At 49.4% G+C, this 21,480-nt stretch overlaps 1 pseudogene; it reads left to right on the plus strand.

Annotated features, from left to right (window-relative positions):
- Positions 1–21,169: 21,169 nt before the first annotated feature.
- On the plus strand, positions 21,170–21,445 carry LOC109390199 (non-histone chromosomal protein HMG-17 pseudogene; annotated as a pseudogene).
- The last annotated feature ends 35 nt before the right edge of the window (positions 21,446–21,480 follow it).

A 21,480-nucleotide genomic window follows, 5' to 3' on the forward strand; every position in this document is an offset into this window, starting at 1 on the left:
AGTTCTTAACCATCGCGCCACTCGGCCGGCCCTGCAAATACATATTTTAAAACACTGTCTACACATACCCACTTGTGTGTGTTTCAACATCTCCAGACAGACACACACAAACCATGGCTGCCTCCGGGAAAGGGAGCCCCACTGCTGGACACACAGGCTGGAGAAGACGTTCCATAATATATATGCCCTTTTCTTAACCATGGGAGTCTATTACTTATTCAAAAAATAAGTGGAATTAAACCAATAAATGGGTGACTGAACTGTCAATTCCTGAGCCACTCCGTCTGTTGTTTCAGCGCATTTAATTCCAAAATCAAACAGCCTCTCTCCACTCTCCCCACCCACCTCTATCTAGCCTATCTCCCTTTCTCAAACCCAGCCAGACTGCATCTGGCTGCAGCTGCCCAGCTGGGCTCCACTGGGGACCATCCAGAATCCACGGTGGCCTGAGGGTCACGAGGGTGGGGCCAGGGCTGGAGCTGCAGAGAAGCTGCTGACCCACTGTGAAGGGAGTGGGTGCCGCACGGTTGCCTACCGCCTCACCCAGGCCCTCCAGCTGAGGGTGGCTGTCCGGGTCTCTGCCTAGGCCACTGCTCCTCACTCTGCTGTCCCTCGTGCTCTCCTCCCTACAGTGCCTCCAAGCAAACGCAACAGGTCCCAGGCTCAGGGAGGCCAACAAGTGCGGCCAGAACAGCTGCCCTACTTGGCTGGAGGAGGGCCACGAATGGCAGCAATCCTTGGAGGCACGCAAACCTTTAGCTCACTACAGCTGAGCATGGGCTTCTCAAACTGTGCCAACTTGCTTTAGAGCCCTGGGTTCAAATCCCAACTCTGCCATTTCCTGGACATAGGCCCTCAGGCAAGTGCTCCATCACTTTGCACCTCAGTTTCCTCATCTACAAAATGAAGACGATGGCATGTCCCCCCTTTCAGGATTATTGTGAGGAGAAATGAGGTGCTGGGGAGCCTGGGCACTGAGCCTGGAGCAGCACGGGCGCGACTCAGAAAGCACCACTCACCACTGCCGAGTATCATCATCTAAACAGAGGTTTGTAAAAGTCTATAAAGTGCCTCACAGAAGGGGGCGACCAAGACAGAGGACCCACCATGGCTCCAGATCCCTTCAGGGCTCCTCCCTACACAAGGTTGTCAAGAAAGTGGAGAGTGTTGACAGTCGGGAAGGGTTCCAGGATGTCTAGGCGCTTGGAAACCTGGTTTCTAGGTCTCAGGACTAAGAGGCAGGCAGACTCGTGGGGTACAAAGTCTCCAATAGTTACCTCAAAGACAGACAGCATGAGTTCAGGCCAGACAGGTGTCAGCACAGCATCTTAGTGTCACCTACCTGGCTTTCCTTATTTTATCAGACGCCCCCAGCTTTGTGCAAGGGGCAGGCCAGGCCTGCTTACACACCTCTTCTGCACAGGGTGTTGAGAGCTCTGTAGCTGAGGCTGACCTGGACCAGTCTGTCCTGAAGACTGAGTAGCTTTGGGCAAGTTACCGAACCTTTGAGCCCCGTTTTTCCTAATAATAAGGATCACCCACCCTGGGCGCTTTATAGCCTGTTAACAGCCCTGATGGTCCACAGCGCCCCTTTCTCCCTCTCTCCATGATGGAATCCCCGTAGGAGGCAGAGTCTGTTGCCCTCTGCCGTCTTCACTCAGGGACATTAAGGACCACCTTAGGGTACTCACCTTATGCTGGGTGCTGGAGAGGCAACAAGAAACAGGCAGGAGCCCCATCTTAAGTGAGCCCACATTCCAGTTTGGTGGGGGCACGGCAGAGGCAAGCCAGAACGTAAGGGAGCAGGCCACACAGTGATACATGGTGGAACCAAGAGAGAACCAAATACCTTGGAAAATAGAGAGAAAGGTTCATTCTGTCAGGAAGGGGTCCCTTGCAGACCCCAAGTCCCCTGGCACAGGTCTGCCCTGAGCGTCATGTCAATGGGTCATGTCATCCTCAGGGCAGATGCACATGAGACAGGAAGGTGGGACACATAGTAACACCTCCGTTTCCAAGAGAACACACTGAGGCAAGGCTACCTGACAGGGGCATCGGCTCAGCCCTAGGAAAGGTGCCTAGAGCCCCTGCTCCCAGGACAGGCTGCTCCCCAGCCCTCCAGTGGCCAGGCAGTGCACCCCACCCAGGACATATCCCTACCCAGGACGCCTCCCCAGGTCACTGGCTGCACCTGGCCAGGCCCCGGCTCCTCCGTGTAGGTGAGAAACTTCCCACCACTCAGAGTCATTTCTTGGCAGGTGACAGCTGTAGGCAGTCCCTCCTGTGGGGTGGGGTGAACGTGTCTCCCCAGACGCTAACACAGCCCCACCTCTCACCCTTAACGGCCCTTTGCTCAAATTGGTACCAGGAATGCTATCTCCAAAACACCATAGTTACGATTATCTATTCATCAAGCATCCCTGAGTGCCTAACCTCTGGGCCTAGGGCCTGAGAGGCGGGTGGGGTACAACCAGAGTTATTTTAACCAGCCCATCCGGTTTTCTGGGCATTCCAGAAAAATCTCCCCTGGAGGCAAGTTGTCTCTGTCCCTCTCCAAAGTGGTTCAACCATTATTGCTCAACCAATTTCCAAGCAGGCCCAGAATGCATCTGTCCTAGAAGGGTCTCTTCACATTAACTAGCGCCTCACCCTCTAACAGAAAGACATCGTTATAAAGGGCAAAACCTTCTACTTGCAGCCTGCGGGGCCCAGGGCCAAGCTGTGAAAACAGCAAAGAGACACATTCCAGGGCACTGAGTGCCCCCATGGCACCCCACCCTGCTCCTCGGGCCGGAGCGGTGGGACTGTCAGAGCAGGGGGGCACTGGCTGTGATGTGAGGGCAAGAGTGGGATGGAGAGCCCCAGGCCTGGGGTCTAGCTCCTGGGCAGAGGAAGAACTTTAGGGTCCTGGGACCCAACCCAAAGGAAAAATATTGAAATAGGGTCCCTGGGGAAGGTTTCTGGGGTACACGCACCTGCTTCAACCCAATGAGCAGATGGGGACCTAAGTCAAGAACTTGGTAACAGAGAAAATACTGTCCCAAACCTCTTTCCACTGCCCAGCTACAGGGGAGCCCCGACTGACACTGTCTATAATACAGGGATGTGTTGGGGGTAGGAAGGGTTTCCGTTAGGCTGCAAGAACAGCCTTGCGACTAGGACCTAGAACAAGACACCAACGGCGCGCTTCAGTGACTTTGACCCAAGACCCTCACCCTCAGCCTGGTCTGAACCTCCTCATCAGGCATGGTTTCCTGAGTCAGTCCTTGCTGGAAGGCAAAGGGATGCTTTAGAAAGCTGTTCCCCTTGGGGAGGAAGCTTTCCCAACGAAGAAGTGGTGAAGCAGACGGCTCTTCTCACCACCTCTCTGGGCCTCTAGTTTAAATGGGGACAGTAATAATACACACCTCCTTAGGTTGTTGAGAGGAGTAGGGAGGTAAATGTATTAAACAAACCATTTAACAAAGTAACAAGCACATAGTAGACACTCAATAAATGCCAGCTAGTAGTATTACCATGGCTTGAAGACTGCCTGAAAAGGGTCCGTCTGCCACTTCTTCCCCTACTCCCCTCTCCCCCCAATTATTGACTCCCTTATCAACAACATTGCCTGCTCAACCTTCCAAAAAAACAAAACAAAACAAACAAACAAAAAAATCCTGGGTTTCTGGAATGGGACTTCAGGCCTTGCTTGGGGATGTGCAAAGCCCTTGGAGCCAGAAGTGGGGAGTAAAGGAAAATGGAGGGAGGGGGCCTGGGTCCCCAGGGACAGCTGCAGACAGCAGGTAAGGGCCAGAGTCAGCCGCAGCAGGGGCTGGGCAAGCAGGGCAAGGCTCAGACAGGTATGTGCCAGGGAGACGGAAAGAAATGAGAAGACCAATCAAAGCAGGAAGGGGTTGGGGGACAACATGAAGGCACCCCACAGCACCGCAAGTGGAGGACCTTTTTACACATCTGTCTTACAGGGAGGGGAAAAAAAATGAACCTTGACCAGGGGGGAAAATGTTAAGGTTTTCCGTGAGAATTGTCAGCACCCTCTGCGTGGGACCAGAGAACTAGGGGGCCTAGTGACAGGTCCAAGTCCAACCTGGAAAGACCTTTCCGGAGCCTCTCCGTCAATCCCAATTCTTACCTCGCCCTCAACAACCTCTGGCCCCTCCACTCCCAGCTCTTTCCTGGAGGAAGCAGGAGATGAGCTCTCCAGGCACACTTCTGAAGATTAGGGCATGGCTGCCTCCTGTCTGGTTTGTCCCTGTTCCCAAGCTCTGGGACAACACCGTGACCTCAGGGGCTATTGATGGGCTGACAATTCCCCAGAAGGCCAAACCCAGACAAAAGCCCATTTAACATGCTAAGCAATGCAGGGGTCTGAATAAATCACAGGCAAGCCCTCATTCACTCTCCACCCCCCTTTTTAAAATACTGGCTGGAGCAGTCTGGCTTTGAGTACCTGTTCTGACCCTGGGCTGATTCTGACTGGCCCACAGGCTGTCCCTCAGTGAGGGCAGAGTCTGCGTTGGCCCACTGCCCTTCCACACCACCTCCGGCTCTGGACCACCCTGCCTCGTGTCACTACAGGTACCAGTCTGGCCTGGAAGGAGAGCAGCTACTCAGCTTTGATGTCGCTCCCCCAGTCACCTTCCCTGCCGTGCCATTTCCCCCCATCTTCCTCCTGTGAAAGCGGAACTCATAATGATTTTCATGCCTCTCCCACCAGACTGGGAGTACCTTGAGGTTCTCCACACAGCACCCACTCGTCCACACTGCCACCCCCCTCCACAGGCTGGGCTTGCTGCCCTGGCCTCTGACTTGCCTGCAGAGGGGGGGCTAGTTGCCCTGTGTGCACCTCAGACCAATTCCTTCAAGCAGAAACAGCACCCAGCAGGAGGAGGCAGAGAGGGGGAAAGAACAGGGCTCCTATAACACGGTCCCCGGTCCCCGAGGGCAAGACGTGGGGAAGAGGCTGGGTGGAAGCCCAAATGAAAACCCAGCTGCCTCCCACATGTCCACAGGCTGCTCCCCTGAGAGGTGCCTCAGCTGTGGCTCTGGGAGTCCCGGGTGACAAATGAAGAAGGACCTTGTGTCCAGGCCAGAAGTGGGCACTGGTTTTTCTCAATGGATCGTCCACTATTCCACACACAGGGAGTGCCCAGTGAGGGGTTGAAATCCCAGGAGGTCATTGTGCAGGGGGGCAGGCACTGTGCTGGAGGTAGCCAGGCCTGTGCTTTGGGACGGCAGAAGCTGGGCCTTGAATCCTGCTAAGCTTTCAGGCAAAGAATACACAGACGCTTGAGGCTGACTCAGGTCAGAGGCAGACATGGTTTGGGGGGGTTTTTTCTTTTTTTATTATTAGTTTCAGGTGTACAAAACAATGTAATAGTTAGACATTTCACCCCTCACAAAGTGATAACCCCCTCCCCAATCTATTGCCCCTTTGACATCGTATATATCTATTACAATCCATTAACTCTATTCCCTATACTGTACTCCATATTCTGTGACTATATATATTAAATTATAGTTGACATACAATATTATTCAGCTTCAGCTTCAGGTGTACGGCTCAGTGGTCAAGCCTCTACACCGTCCATGAAGTGGACTCCCTAACAAGACATGTGTCCATCTGACACCCTACAAAATCTTTACACATTATTGATAATATTCCCCAAACTGACTTTTATATCCCTGTAGCAATATTGTAGTTACGAATTTATGCTGTCTAATCCCTTCCCCTTCTCCCCCTTCCCTACCCTCTTCCCATGGAGAAAAGGGAACCCTGGTGCACTGTTGGTGGGATTGCAGACTGGTGCAGCCACTGTGGAAATCAGTATGGAGGTATCTCAAAAAACTGGAAATGGAACTACCTTATGACCCAGCAATTCCACTCTTAGGTATTTATCCAGAGAAACCCAAGACGCTAATTCGAAAAAATATATGCACCCCTATGTTTATCGCAGTGCTATTTGCAATAGCTGAGACTTGGAAACAACCAAAATGGCCATCGGTAGACGACTGGATTAAGAAACTATGGTACATTTATACAATGGAGTATTACTCGGCTAAAAAGAAGAATGAAATCATACCATTTGCAATGATATGGGTGGACCTAGAGACTATTATGCTAAGTGAAATAAGTCAGTTGGAGAAAGACAAATACCATATGATTTCACTTACATGTGGAATCTAAAAAACTGAAGAAGAGGCACCCGCCTAGCTCAGTGAGTAGAGCATGAGATTCTTAAAGAACAAAATAAATGAGCAAAGTAAACAGATATGGTTTTGCCCAGGGTTTTCCAGGGACTGGCATCAAGTGCAAGATTTTGTGAGAGTGACAGAAGTTTGCTTTACCAAACACCTGTGATGACTGTGCATCATCATTTCATTTGCATAGACACTGTAAGGTGGGCACCTTCATTCTCAGTGTGTGTGTGTGTGTGTGTGTGTGTGTGTGTGTGTGTGTGTGTACAGGGGGTGGGGTGGGGGGAATTGACAAGCTGCCTTTATTGAAGTTTTATAAAGTGCTTCAATCTGTCACTACATTTCACCCCCGCTGGATCCTTATGAGGAAGGCACTGGTTTCCCTTATTTTCGAAGTTAATAAACTGAGGCTTATTAATAAACAAGAGGCAAAAAGTGGCTTCTCCAAGGCCACACTGCCTGGCTTCACGTCCTTTGCTGCCCTCTTGCACACTGTGATAAATGGTAAGGCTGAGGTTGTGGAGGCATCTGACAGCGAGGAAACAGTGAGCCAACCATCATAAGTCACCAGGTGAAGTGGACTCCTGCCTTCGCATCCAAAAAGCCTACTGCAGGCACCCGAGGAAGCGCGGGGCAGACATCTGCCTAAAGGAGCCTTGTGCCAGGGTAACTGTAAGTGCCGATGTGTCAATAAGGGTGACAGCAGAGGATTACTTGGCCTTCATGCTGCCCTCAAAGAGGAGTGTCAGAGAAGATGGGAAACCCATCCCATCCTCCTCTCCAGGGGTAGCTCGCGTCGCCAGTACTGGAAACCCTTCTGAGGGTCCCAGACAATGTGAGCACTGCCCCCGTCATTCAGCAGGTGCGTGGGCAGGCCCTGCTCCTGATCAGGCACTGCAGACATGACCACTGAGCCAAGCCTCAAACAGGACATGGTGGCTAGGACATTGCAGGTGGAGGAGACAGCCAATATAATCAAAAGCAAGGGAGTGACGGGAAAGCCTGATTTCTCACAGCACCTTGGCCTAGGGTCCAGGCGAGAGGTGAAGGAACGAAATGGGTGAAGTAATGAATACAAAGAGAAGAAGAAATGCGTCTAACGGCTCCAGAGAGGGTGCTGGACAATGATGGAGCATGCTCAGAAGAGAGGGCGGTAGCAGAGAGGCCATGGTTGGGGGGCAGGAGGGGAGCAGTGCATGAGACCGGGGCCCCAGCCGACGCTCGGGGCCAGCAAGCTTGACCCTGGCTTCCCCTCCGCTGTGCTCTGGGATGGCTTGGTCTCACCTCCACCAGCCTCCTGTCCCACCTAGTCCACCCAACTTTCCCAAGTCACTCTGCCCAGCCCCACCATGAGCCCTGCATCCTCTCATCCCTTCTACTTAAGGCGTCAGAGAAAACCGCTACAGCTTCTCACGCCCTGAGGAGTATGGGCACGCTGGGATGTACAAGGGAAAAAGAAATTGAAGCTCGGTGAACAGACCGTGGCAGTGGGCCTCGTTTAAACATAAGAGGTGAAAAATCCAGATTAGCACAGAAAACAAACCAGACCGACGCTTCCCGTCAGGTGTTCCACAGACCAGGTGTTACTGGAGAGAAAGGATTCTATGGTCAAATAAGTTTCAGGGAAGCAGAGCTAAGCAGGTTGTACAGCAGGACTTCCCAGAGCCGTTAATGCGCTGACATGCAATGGTGAACCTCCAACAGGGAGGGCTAGAACCCAGCACTCCCCAAACATGCGGGACCCAGGAACCCTTTAATCACAGCAGATTTCTCAGGACCAGTGTTCTATGGAACATGCTTTGGAAAACACAGAACCAGGTCTAAGCAATCCAGCTTCCAAGTTGAGTATTTCATTTAACAAGGAATTCGGTTATCAAGTGGACAGAAACTTCCCACCAAGAGGCAGAAAGAGGCAGAAGGTCAAGACCTGCCACACTATCTCAGGGGTCATTCCGCGGCCCACCTTGCCACCAACCCAGGGCTCTTGTGAGGATCAAAGGAAATAGGTAAGGCTGGTTTTAAACTACAGCTCTACAAACATTAGGGCCTAAAGAGCAAACCCCTGGGGAAAGAGGACACACTTTACAATACAATTTGATGTGTAAAAGCTCTCTTTACAAAAAAACATTTAAAAGAACTTATCTGTCGTATAAAGCGAGATACACCTATGCAAGATAAAGATGAAATGGTGGAAGAGAAGCGATGATGGAAAAGAACTGTGGTGTGCGCACTGGAGAAGGCTGGTGGGAGCCGGGAGCGCTGGGTCTGAACCCGACCTGCCCTGACCCGCTGTGTGGCTATGGCCTCTTCCCCTGCACACCACGGAGTGGGGACAGATGACCTCTGAGGCCCTCCCAGCCCTCAAGTCAGAACTGAAGTCCCCAGCGCTGTTTTGAGGAGCCTATCTCCCCTGAGGATAGGTCCTGGTGAATATCTGCAAGGTATCGAAGGAAAGGACCAAACTGCCCAAGGAGAAGCACTCCAGGGCCAGCTAGGGAAGCCAAATCTATCTCCGGGTAGGACCTTGGCCATGAAACTGGAAAGTAAGCCACAGATCAGAAACCAGGTCGATGCAGAGAGAGTCAGAAAAGCTTCTCTTCCCATCGCAAGAGCCCCCACCCACTCTGTTCAGATCTCAGCATCTTCCTAAGGATGGAAACCTAACCAAAGGGGTGGTGCAGGCGGAGGCCAAGCTTCAGCCTGCTTTGCTGCAGGAGCCCTGTGAGGGATACAGGTCCTCACACAGTACAAGAGGTCACAAAACCAGGTTTGACGGAAGAGGGAGCCTCCGAAAGCCGTCCTCTTGGAGTGCTGCAAGGTGGAGGGACGGCACAGCTGTGCTTACGAGAAGGGAGGGCTGCTTTTCCTATTCTTCACAAGAAGTTTCATTTTCCACTTGTTGCAAAGGCTACTATATAACTGCTTGGGAGGCTGAGGGACAGTCATAAGGAGTGCTTTATCGTTTTGCATAACAAAATAGCAGTTTGGACTTGAGCCCCATGCTGAGATGCGTGTGCATGTGCGCCTGTGCACACGCACGTGCACATGCATGTTTGGCAGAGGCTATTTTCCCAGCCTGAGGTGAACTTGAACAAGGTAAGAGTGTGGTAATGAGGTCAGGAGACAGTCTGTGATTGTCTGGCACTTGGTGACTATATCTGGGGACATAGGGAGCTGCTGACTATTACTCTGAAAGTATGCAGACTCTGTGGCAACGCAGTTATGTGCCAGGGTCTCCAAGGGTATGGGGAGGCCCTTGTCTGCACGGCAAGTGTGAACAGGAGACTGGGAAGGACTGCTGATGGTCCAGGGGTTACTTTCTGTCCCCACAGGCCTCGGAATATCTGAGGGCTGCAGCACTGGAGGTGTGTAAGAGCCCGTGAAAGGGGTGTGTGTGCATGTGTATATGAGGAGGCACACGCACATTTGAGTGTGTTGGTGGCAGCAGCCTGAGATTATAGGCTAACTTACTGTACCAACCTCTGTACTGCCTTTGTACCAACTTACTGTCAGAGTTTGGACATGTTGCTTCCCCTTAAACTGGAAAGGTGGACCAAATTGTCTGAGCTCTGTGGTCTGATCCCCTGAAGTATGTGAGGGTGCAGTGCCACCAGAGAGGGACATTGGCCCCCACCCCTGCCACAGTAGCTTCCCCCAGCAGCAGGGCCCCAACCCTCCCCACAGAGGGCAGAGTTCTGTGGGATTTCATCAACTGTCCATGAAATGCTCAGGACGCACACAGCTCTCATCTGCTCAGTTCCAGCAAAAAGGACTGAGTTTGGGGCAGAAGGGCTGGGAATGGGGGTTGGAATTTCAGAGCCACAGTCCTGGCCCAAGACCTGGGATCAGCTTCTCCAGCATCACATCCAACTCCTAGCAGCATCCCATGGGCAGCTGGCCCAGCTCCAGGCTAGTTTCTTGGCTACAGAGCACTAACCCCATGCCAGCCAGAAAAGCTGACCTGGCTAACCATAGGCAATAAATACCCTACCCTTCCCACACAGTGGACTGCCTGCCTCGGGGACTGGAGGGAGCTCTAAACTGTAAAGAAAGGAAAGGCTGAACTAAAAGCTTCCTGAGCTCCCCTCCAAGCAGTCCTTGGCTGCGGTCAGGATGAAGAGATGGTTGGACCCATTTCTTCAACCATCTTTTTTCCTTTTTTTTTTTTTTTTTTTTGCCAAAAAGAGTTTGAGTCTCCTTAGGGAGATACAGCTCCATCTAATTCAGCTCTTAATTAACCCAGCACACCCCAAACGAGGCTGCAGAACTACTCATAAATTAAATATGAAAAGCATTATTTATCTAGAGCACAGCATCTTTTTACTCCTTGAAAGGCAATATGAAAATCTCCCGATGGCTCACAGGCACTGGGGGCTGTTGGACAAAGCCCTCTCCCACCAGCCACCAGTTCTAGTTCATTCCCAGCCCTAGTTCTGAGCTTGGTCCTTCCTGACTCAACCCGAACCATGGCTTAACCCCTCTACTCCTTGTTCCAACCCTCTATCCTATCCCTCCAGACCCCTCAGTCCTGGACCATTGGAAATGGCTGGCTAAGGCCATACCTCCAGTATGTGAGTCCCTCTCCTCTCTCTCTCTATGGCCACAGTTGCCATTGGAAGACTCTCATCTTGCCTTTCAAGGAGCAAAATAGTGCTTCTTTCTCTGTGTACTTGCACAGACCTAAAGCCACCTGGAGCCCAGGGGTCTGAAATAGGAAGCTGTTGTAATTTGATGGTTACTGTTTCTCTGCCATCATCCCCAACCCTATAAATCACTGCAGGGGAAGCTTTGGGGATCATGCCTTACCCATCTTTATAACCCAAGTCCAGTGCCTGGAATATAAGTGCCACAAATGTTTCTGGATTTATTGAATTTGCAAGACCAGAGGAGGGAAAGGAACATGAAGGAGGAGGAGCGAAAGAAACCAAGATCAACAGGTGAGAAATCATCATAATTATTCCTGCTGTTATCACTTCAGTTCTTCAGGAAAGTCGTCTCTGAGTTCCCTTCCTGCTCCAGGCCTTCTCTTCTCCCTGAAGAGCCCCCACCCAACACAGTCTCCATGGTCCCAATTCAGTATAGGGGTAGAAGTTCAACTTTCCATTCTTGCAAAACAAGAGGAAGGAAGGTTCTAGTTTTGGATTTGCTCTCTCTAGAGTTGCTGACTTCATCTCTTCACCTTCTGTACCACCTGTGTCTTTCTTTTAGCCGCCGTAGGCCTAAAGCAAAAAGAGGAGTAACTAATTTCTCAGCCCTCCCAGATCACAGGCCCCTCTTAAAAGGGTTGAAATCCCTTCAGGCCTTACCCAGATGGTAACTTAAACGGACTCCGCTGAGCCACCCACTCTGTGCCAAGTACAACACTAGACACAATGAAGAATGCCTCACATAGGCTCTGTCCTCCCAAATCTTCCAGTGCAGTCAAGGAGGACATATAGGAAAGACAAACAGCATACTGAAAAGCCCCACAGTTCTCCACAATGTGTGTTCTCTTTCATCACAATCAGTCAATAAACCCAACTTTGTTCAACTCTAGGTGTGTTGGAGAGAGGGTGTTAACAGAAGCAGAGGTTCTAGCAAGATTCACCTAGAGCTCTCGCTGCCTTAGCCCAGGACCTTGGACTTCGTAATAGGGCACACATCTGAGACTCTTCGGTCACAACTCAGGTGAGGTTCCACTTCAACAGCCTCTGTATGACCTAAAAGCCTAGAGGTTTGGTGTTCTGGTATTCTGAAACAGCCAGACAAAAGCAGCCTTGAAAAAACTATTCAAGTACTGTTAACACAGCAGTAAAACGCCAAAGTGTTGATCATTGGACTCATGTGTCACAACTAAAAAGACAGATTTCACCAAACTATTGGACATCCATCCCACCGGAGGACCTCAAACGGAGGATCCTTATAAAACGTCAAGAAAAAGCTGACTGCGGAAAAGGAGCACTTCTGCCTGAGACGACGGAAAAGCTGCTGACTACACAAGTGGATAACTTCCACCTGAGACTACGAAACAAGATTAATTTTAATTCTTCAGCGCCATTTTTCTTTCCCTTTACCACTAATCTTATCTATGGCTATATTTTGACACTCTCTATGAACCTACTAAAAGAGTTCTCAACATGACCTCCCTTATCGAAATCCTGTTTTAGACCTCCCTGAGGTCTTCCGGCCCTTAAGAAAAAAATAAAACTCTCTAGTGTGGTTTTTCAGCCCATAACTACTGCTGACAATGGATGACAAACATTTCCTAAGTGTTCCTCTAAATACTTCAGAAGGTAAACTTCCTTCTAAAAGTCTTCCTGATACTTAAATGTCCCTCATATAATGTAATCCCAAACTTAAATTGTTAAAAAAAAAAAATTGGGCCTTGATCCCATGTCAAGAATATGCTGCTGTTTAGGTCATTATAACCCTATCAGCAAAACTTAGCCCATCAGACATAGAAACTAGTATTGGGAATATTCTTGCTACAATAGCTTGTTCTCTTCAGACACACCATCTTGTTTTGCAGAAACTGTTTAACTCCACTCAGAAAAGCTTCTCACCCTAAGGGGTGGGGGTGGGGGGGTAAAAAAAAAGTGGCTCACTACTATTGGAATAAATGACATTGCTAATATGGTCTGTGCCCACTGAGGTTACTTTTTATATGGACATCAGGCTTATCCCACCTGCCACACACTAACTTTTCCTCTGTTTTCAGGAAAAATTTTAGAGACTTTCAGATGTTTAAAATGACCACCCATCCAGTGGATCATGTTTCTCTGAAAAGGATGTCCAGAAACTTCCAAAAAGAGGCAAACGCAGGTTACCTGGGAGAACTGCCTGAGTGGACAAACGGACTCATTTATCATGCATACTATGCAAACAGCAGTTCCCACCATATGGATAATTCAGCTGGAAAAGATGGTACAAAACGTCCCCTGACCCCTGATGACATCAAAGGTTACACAACTTCTGCTCAGGAAGCCAAACCAACCAGTTTAGATGGAAATGGATTAGCCAGAGTTGCTATGGATGATCACAGACCCTTAATTTCCTCTTGGGCTTAGATAGCCCAAGGGAATCTATACTGTAGCGAACCCTTCCTGCTGCACCTACATAAACATGACAGGCGGAAGTGGAATGATCTGTAAGTTGGCTAAAAGAAAAGGTCACCCGGATCTCTAGAATAAAACCACTTGGATTTGGGACACATGTTCATTGTCCGGATTTGATAGTCCAGGACCCTGTCTTTAGGATCAATGACAAGAACCAATAACACATTTTGTTTCTGGTCACTACCTATGTTTACCGAGGCCTTCCATTCAGAGTCATCAAAGCTACTGTGACCTCAGGAGATTAAGAACCTCACCCTGCCACGAAGGAGCAAGAGACACTAACTCTTGTCCAACTACAGACTACAGTAGCTGAACAACCTCCTAAGCAGCAAAACTTTGGCAGTAGTGAAGAGCTGAATATCGTAGATGAATGTCTTTCCATCTGACTTCGCGTTTGGCCAGAAAGCAGACAAAGGAAGAGAAAAGTGGCCCCTGACAGGTCCTGACTTGGCAGTGTCACTTAGCACTTTGGATCTCCAAGCCACAACAGTGACCAAACATCCTCCTATTATGGCTAATCCAGAGTGACTGCTGCTTCTTTACCAATTATGGCCTGAGCCTCACTTCATTCCTCCTGCCTTCTAGATAAGATTTATTAAGAAAAGATACCAATCAGAATTAACACCTCTTCCTGATAGCATCCAATCCAGAGGAAGCCCCTCTCCCTCAAATTCGCCTCCCAACATCACTTAAACCCAGATCCAACAGTAAGTCCTTTCTAACACCTCTTACTGAGGCAGCCCATGTTCCCCTGAGGCGCATTTCTCCTTTGTTGCAATGAGCTAATAAACCAAGTTTGTTCACCTAGAGGTGTGCTTCTGGCAACCTTTGGCTGGAAGACACTGACACATACATAAGCAAAGAGACAGAAGGCGGTATGTGCTATGAGGCACCTTCCGCTCAAGGCAGAAATTGTATTACTATAGAGAGGAATCCTTAAGCACTGTGCATCAAAAAGGTGTCTTGTGAACATTTCTGGATATGATCGTTCGTGTTGGGGCAGGAAGAGGTTGTTCTGTCTTTCTTTTAGAAGTAGGAGACTGGACTGAACTAAACGAGCACAGTCCAGGCAGCCAAGAAAACATGTCTTGACCAGCAAGATAATTAGAGACCAAGATATGAGGCAGAGGAAGCCATTGTCAGTATCAACATTCCTGGACTGGCCACAGAGCACAAGGGAGCCTTGGGCAGTGCTTGGCAGGAGTTTTTGCAGAGAGTGATGCCTGGAATCCCTTGAGGGAAGGGCTTGGGTCAGAGATAAGAAGGAATGTGTTGAGGCTGGGAGCCACCGAAGTTCAGTCCCAAGCAGGACTGTCTATGCTCTCTTACTGGTTTCACCAGTCTCCTAGTGGGACAAATGACTGTGGCAGCACATCTACCACCACAGTTGCTCTTCTGCCCTTTGCTGCTGCCATGGAGGGGAGGGGTCCTCTTCCCCAACTGTAACCCAGCAGAGGGAGTGACACCGGGGAGTCCTGGGAGACACCATGCTCCGCAAAGCAGGAATAAAGTTACCACCAAAAGCATGCAAGGGTGCAGAGAGCATATTTGAAAAGAAAGGGAAAAAAATATTGAACGCATGTTGCAGGTTATAATGCCCTTCACAGTGTCAGGAGGACAAGTTAAAATCAACCAGATTTTGGCCTCTTCACAAAAAGACAAACACCACAAGTCACTGAATACACAGGGACACAGGGGCACTCGACCTCACTAGGCTCATTTGCAGAGCTGTCCCTACCTAATGTTTCTTCCAAGTCTTCATCCTAACCCTAACAACTGTCAAGCCCAAGACCGCACCAAAGGGCTTTTGTTTCATTATAAAATGGCCTTGAAGCAGAAGGAGCCCTCATTTCACAAATGTTTATTGTACAAATGAGGAAACGGAGGCCTAGCGATATGACAGCTGATGAGTGTGAATTGGAGTGCCCAATCCAAGTTAATTCCCGATCCATTGTTTGTTTGTTTTTTCCAATATCTCCACCTCAACTACAGCTTCTAAAATCTGCATGCCCTATATTGGCACAAGCTTGCCTTCTTTTTGACATGTGATAGCATGGTTGGAACTCTGAGCAAAGCAGGGTAAAAGCCTAGGTAAGCAGTCTACAGTGTGTCCAAGGCTTCTACAATTCATATAACATGTCAGAGGCTGCATACAGCTGACACAGACCAAGACTATTATAGTCCAGGACCTCCTTTTTTCCTTTCCTATAACATGTATTATGGATACATAATTATGGTAGTCAAGGAACTAAACCATTGGGTGGGTCACAGCCCTTCTCCAGGGATTCTGAGAGGTCTATTCATTCACACCTTACAGGAGTTTAAAATCCTTGTAAGCCACACACTAGCCTGGATTTTTTTTGTTTTTTTTCATGCCGAAGCACAATTTCAGGCACCTTCAACAGCCATTGACTGCATAGCTTTCTGAAGCTATTTTCCAAAGCTAAATCTGACCATGACAGGATGCTTAAATTCTTGCCTCTTCTAGATGTGCACAGTTGAGAAACCATCATGTTTTAATTGTCAGATTGTTCCCCAGGAAGTATCTAACAGACCTCAGTTTGTACTTCTAGATGGTAGTTTCAAAAGCTCAAACTCATACTTTTTTTTTTTTTTGCCGTTCCTAATATTAGACAGAGCGAAAGGGTTATAGGGGCTTTCTATTAAAGCCAGCTTTTAAAACTGAGTTTTGGCCTCATTGTTAGCAGTAGAACCAAGATTGCACCTTCACAGCGTTGTGAGGTCATCGGCTTCACCATTATCTAACTTCCTGCTTCCTGTGTCCAGGCCTAACTTGGACACATATCTACCGAATAGGATGGGCCTCACTCTTTTTCAAGAACTGAAGAGGAGGTAGTCCTCGGATGAGAAGTCCCCAGCAGGTGATTTAATCTCCAGATCCAACCAGTGCTTAATTAGGAGCCCCATGCATCTCCAGCAGCCATTTCTCTTCTTAACCTTGGCAGAGGCATGTCCTTTGACTGAGCCTCAGTTTTCCCCATGGTGTGTTACGGAAGAGGAGTTGGACCACATGACCTCTAGGTTCTCTTCTGGCTCTATGATGCTATGACTTGGATTAAGAGAGGCAAGACAAGAAGTTCAAGAGAGAAAGAGCGGCTGAAGATCCTTTCAGTAAGACTGCCTTCTGCCATCCAGGTCCTTCTGGCCCCTCCCTTCCTACAGTTTCGGCAGTTCAGACCCTCAACATGCCTTGCCTAGATTGCTCCAGTGGTCCCCTAAGAAGCCTATACCAGTGGAGGCCCCATTCCCACCCCACCACCCAATTGAAAGTGCCTTCAGAGCCTGAGCTCTAAGGAAGGAAGACACACACCCTTAAGGCTGGCGCCCCTCCCCACCTCTTTTGTCTCACAGCTTGCTGTGCTCACATAGACACCAGGTTCCAAATATTTGCAGGCCTCTTTCTCACCTTTTTCCCCAGGCCTTTGAATATTTCATCCACTAAACAAGAACCACCCCCACCCCCCAGCCTGCTGCTCCACCTGGTTAACCGCCACGCTTTCTTCAAGGTGGGCTCAGCGCTAACATCTCCTCCCCTATGAAACTTCCACCGCACCCCGGCCTCTTGCACCATTCCATCCTATGCACCCCTTAATAGGGCATTCGGTAATCACACGACTCTGTCATTCTCTGTCTTGGTGTCTGTCAGCATCTCTAGATGAGATGTACTCCTTGGACATAAGGAGGCGTTTTTCTTTTTGTTTTTCTTTTTTTTTTAGCTGAGCCATCCCGCCACCTGTTGGCAGCTCACGGCTGCTCAGCTCGGGCTGACTCGAACCACTGTTGCTCAGAGCTCAAACTCTTGAGCGAGCTCTTAACCAACTGAGCCACTCAGCCGGCCCTATGGAGGCGTTTTTCTTGAAGCACACTGCTGGGCATCTAAGACACGTTGATACACGTTTGTTAAGGCAACAAATAAGAAATTAAATCAATAGGCTTCCAACTTAATTGGAAAACATAAAAAGACAATTATAGATTACAGAGTAGAAAGGTGCCAAACCAATGAGATACAGAATTTTAGACGTCAGGTACGCTAAACCAGGTTATTTTTGTTTTGTTTTTGCAAGGAATTGAAAGAGTTTGGGTTTATGTGGAGAGAGTGGGGGAGGTTCACCATAAAACCAGTGCTTTCAGATTAAGCTGGAAGTTGTGTACAGGATGGATTAGAAGGAGAAATCCAGACAGCAGCTGGGACGTTAGTAATTGTGCCAACCCGTGTCCCAGACTTATGGAACCAGAGAATGCTAACTGCAGGGGGCTCCCCGGTTCTGGCCTGAGCTCCCACAGACTCTGGAGCAGGTTTTGCAAGAAGGGTACTATGGCTACGCCCCTAAGCAGCCTGGGGTGGAAATGAGAGGGTGGTGGGGCAGGGGGTGCAGCTATGACCCTGTACCTGCTAACCATCACTGTAAGTCCCTGGCACTCCTCTTCGTCTCCCTCTAACCAAATCATCCTGCTCCCCCATCACCACCTGACATCTTTTTGCTTCCGTCCTCCTTCCCACCAGCCCAGCAGGGCTGAAAGTTGCTCTTGTCCTCAAACAGCCTTCCTCCCCAAGGCCCTGTCTCTTCTTCCACTGATTTAAACAGCTTCTTCCTCGCCCAGACAAAGAAAGAAGCAACTCTCTTTCTCCTCTTGGCCCTGCCCACCAGCATGCTGTTTTATAAAACCAACGTGAGGAGCATTTTCAGTCACACACTTTATATCATAGTTAATTAAACCTCTGCCGGCTACCCAGGCGGCCTCCCCTCCCTCCTGAGGCTTCAGACATTTAGGGCCTCACGACCCCTCTGATGCCAACTGTCTGCAGTTGTTAGGGCACCATCACAGGACTGGAAACACAAAGGTCTAGACTAGTCCAAGCTCTAGGACTGACTGGGTGACTTTGGGGGAGTCGTGTCCCCCATCTCAGTCTCTGAAGACCAAAGGATTTGGACCAGATGGTCTCAGGGAATCCTTTGGATTTAAGACTCTAGGATAAGAGTGTTAAATATTCTAAGATATGTTAGTCCAGAACAGAGGGCTACGGGGTAAGAAGAGCGAAGCAAAGGAGGTCCAGCCACAGGACCGGGTCTCCAAAGCCTAGAAACGTCACCTAGGTGGTGGCTATGAGGTCTTCGCTTTTGAGCAGATGCCACCCTGGGGAGAGGCCGGAGGGCTGGAATAACCCGAGGGTATTTGCAAGTACTCAACCACAGTAGGGAAATCGCCGCAAGTGCTCACATAGCCTTTACTCCAAAGCAGGCCACATTCTGAGCACTTTACACACATGAACTCATTTAATCTCTGCAACACGCCCAATAGGTAGGCGCTATTATTATCCCCATTTTACAGATGAGGAAGCAGGTGCAGGGAGGGGAAATAATTTGCCCAAGATCACAGAACTGGCAGGTGGCAGAACCCGGGTTTGAATGCAGGAGGCGGAGTCCATGAATCCATGCTCTCAACCACACCTGTTCTGCCATTATACTTCAGAGAAGACACACCGTTTCAGACAGTGTTGTTCACCCATCCTGCCTACTTCACAGTGCGATGGAGATATGCAACACCACTGCCATGGAAGCAAGGCGTCATGAAGAGGCACGCCTCTGAGGCCTAGAATCAAATGGCCTTCATTTGATGAGACCAAATGTTGACTTGCACAGATAGCAAGAATGGATACCATAGGGCCTTAACCCTTGGCAGCATTACCAGGGGGGGAAAAAAAAAGCTCTGGTGTCCTCACCGCTCTCTGTCCCCTTTCTTCTTGGCCCCCTGTTCTCATCCCCTCACTACCAACCCCACCCCCACTCCACCTGCCCTGGGTATGAAGAACATAGACTTCAGAGACAAAAGGCCTGAGTCTGAGCCCCATTCAGTCACCTACTGTGACTTCGCCTCCCTAAGAGTCAGGTTTTTTCACATCTAGATGAAGAGGCAATACAGCCGAATGACTCAAGTGTGGGCTTGAGAAAGCCACCTGGGTTCACCCATGAATCTGTCACACACTTGAAAGCCCTGTGTGTAAGGTGGGACTTTGTTGGGTTGTCAGGAAGACGCGGGGTGACGCCGGAAAGCTCCTAGCACCAGGATAGGCACGTTATTTGAGTGCTTGGCAGTTTAGGGAATGTTCTCACGAACATGACCTCACTTCACACCATGGTTGAAGCAACCTCCTCTCAAGCCAAAGCGGGCACAGCTTGAAAAAGAGTTTCATAGGCAGCCCAATGGGGGGGCCAGGGGCCAGGGGCCAGGGGCTGGGGAATTCCTCACTAAGGCTTAAATTCATTTTCCACATTTTCTTCTTCACCTTCCTCCCTTAGACTTGTGATGCCAACTCACCAGCATATTACTGTTTTACGGGAGTGCTTCCTCGGATAAGCTGCATATGACAATCTGGTACAAAAGCTCCGGAAAGCCACCAGGGCACCCCACACGTGTCCCACCTCTGAGCTTTGCCCATAGCACCTGGAATGCCTATCCCCATATCTCTTCAACTCAAACCCCTGCTCCTCCTCCAACGCCCCACAGGAATCGTGCTGCTTTGTCACGGGAAGCATCTCTGGCCCCAGGCTGGGGAGGGCCTTTGCTCCTTTCAACTCCAACGGTTATCTTATGGTTCTATGTTAGGACTCTGTGTGCCTGCAAGTCCCCCATCAGGTTATCTGCTTCTTTAAGTGACATCATACATGCTCTTTTCCCAAAGCAGCCGTAATCCAGCCCAGAGCCTAGACACATAGCGATCACTCGATGTACACTTGATACATGAATGAAAAGGAACAAAAGAACAAGAGCATGACCAGAGGACATGCTCTGGTCAAACCACACAGAAATAGCAAACAGCAAAGGTTTGGTTCCCTGATGAGCCTAGACTGGGATATTTCTCTGCACTAAGGATGCTGGGACCCTTCCATAATCACCTGAACACCATTGTATCCATCCTGCCCTTTATATGTGGACCCCAAGTCTCTTGCTGAAAATGGATACGCCTGTTGACTCGGAAGCAGGCTGTATTAGAGGCAAGTGTGGGGCTCTGCTCCATCAGCAGCTTCTTGGGAGGACTTGGAAGGAGCCGTCCCCGGCAGCACGGGATGGGGGTGAAGAGTGTGCCCATCTGTTCAGCTAAACGTGAGAGTTTGGTGCCTGGTCAGGACCCAAGGCAGATGGGTTAGAGAGTATATGAACTAATCCACATTTAACAGAATGTGACCAAGAAAAGCCACCTCACCCAAAACTCCTTGCTACACTGACTTTTGGTTTTGTTGGGCTGGGAGTTTTTCTGAGGGGGGAGGATAGCTGATGCTGCAAAGAACCCCTCTCAGAAGTGTCTCCTAGGCTTCTTGCTAAAGGAAGGACAGGCCGCAGAAAAGCACTGGGTGCCTCAGGTAAAAAGGGCAGGTGAAGACTTTTTGTCTAGAGCTAGCCTTGCAGGGGAAGGTCTCTGGATTGAGGTCCACCCTCAGTTAGGTAGAAAACACCCCCTCAAAAGACAAAACAGGAAGAAATAACTATCCAAAGCCCAGACAAAGAGTAATGCACTAAGGGGCTCATTATTGTATAATTGATAGTGATTAAAAACTGTAAAAATGTAATAACTGATAAAAGTTGAATGGGCAGATAAATAGTGGCAATACTTAGGATAGATTATTACTGATAATCTATTTGAAGAAGCTTTAATGGTATAGGGAAATGCATATGCTATAAAGAGAAAAAAGCTTGCCATATTACTATGTGCACAGTAGTTACAGGCTTAACTATGTAAAGCACCAGATCGGAAAAAGAAATCAGAAGACGAGGCAAGAACGACCCCCGGACCGACTACAGCTCGCGCGCCGCTGCGTATCCGCATCCAGCGTCTGTGTCCCGCCGCCGTCGCCATCATGCCCAAGAGAAAGGCTGAAGGGGATCCCGCTAAAGGAGATAAAGCCAAGGTGAAGGACGAACCACACAGAAGATCTGCAAGGTTATCTGCTGAACCTGCTCCTCCAAAGCCAGAGCCCAAGCCTAAAAAGGCCCCTGCAAAGAAGGGAGAAAAGGTACCCAAAGTGAAAAAGGGGAGAGCTGACGCTGGCAAGGATGGGAATAACCCTGCAGAAAACGGAGATGCCAAAACAGACCAGGCACAGAAAGCTGAAGGCGATGGAGATGCCAAGTGAAGTGTGTGCATTTTTGATAACTGTGTACTTCTGGT

Source organism: Hipposideros armiger, unplaced genomic scaffold (assembly GCF_001890085.2).
Source record: "Hipposideros armiger isolate ML-2016 unplaced genomic scaffold, ASM189008v1 scaffold_258, whole genome shotgun sequence".
NCBI classification, from domain to species: Eukaryota; Metazoa; Chordata; class Mammalia; order Chiroptera; family Hipposideridae; genus Hipposideros; species Hipposideros armiger.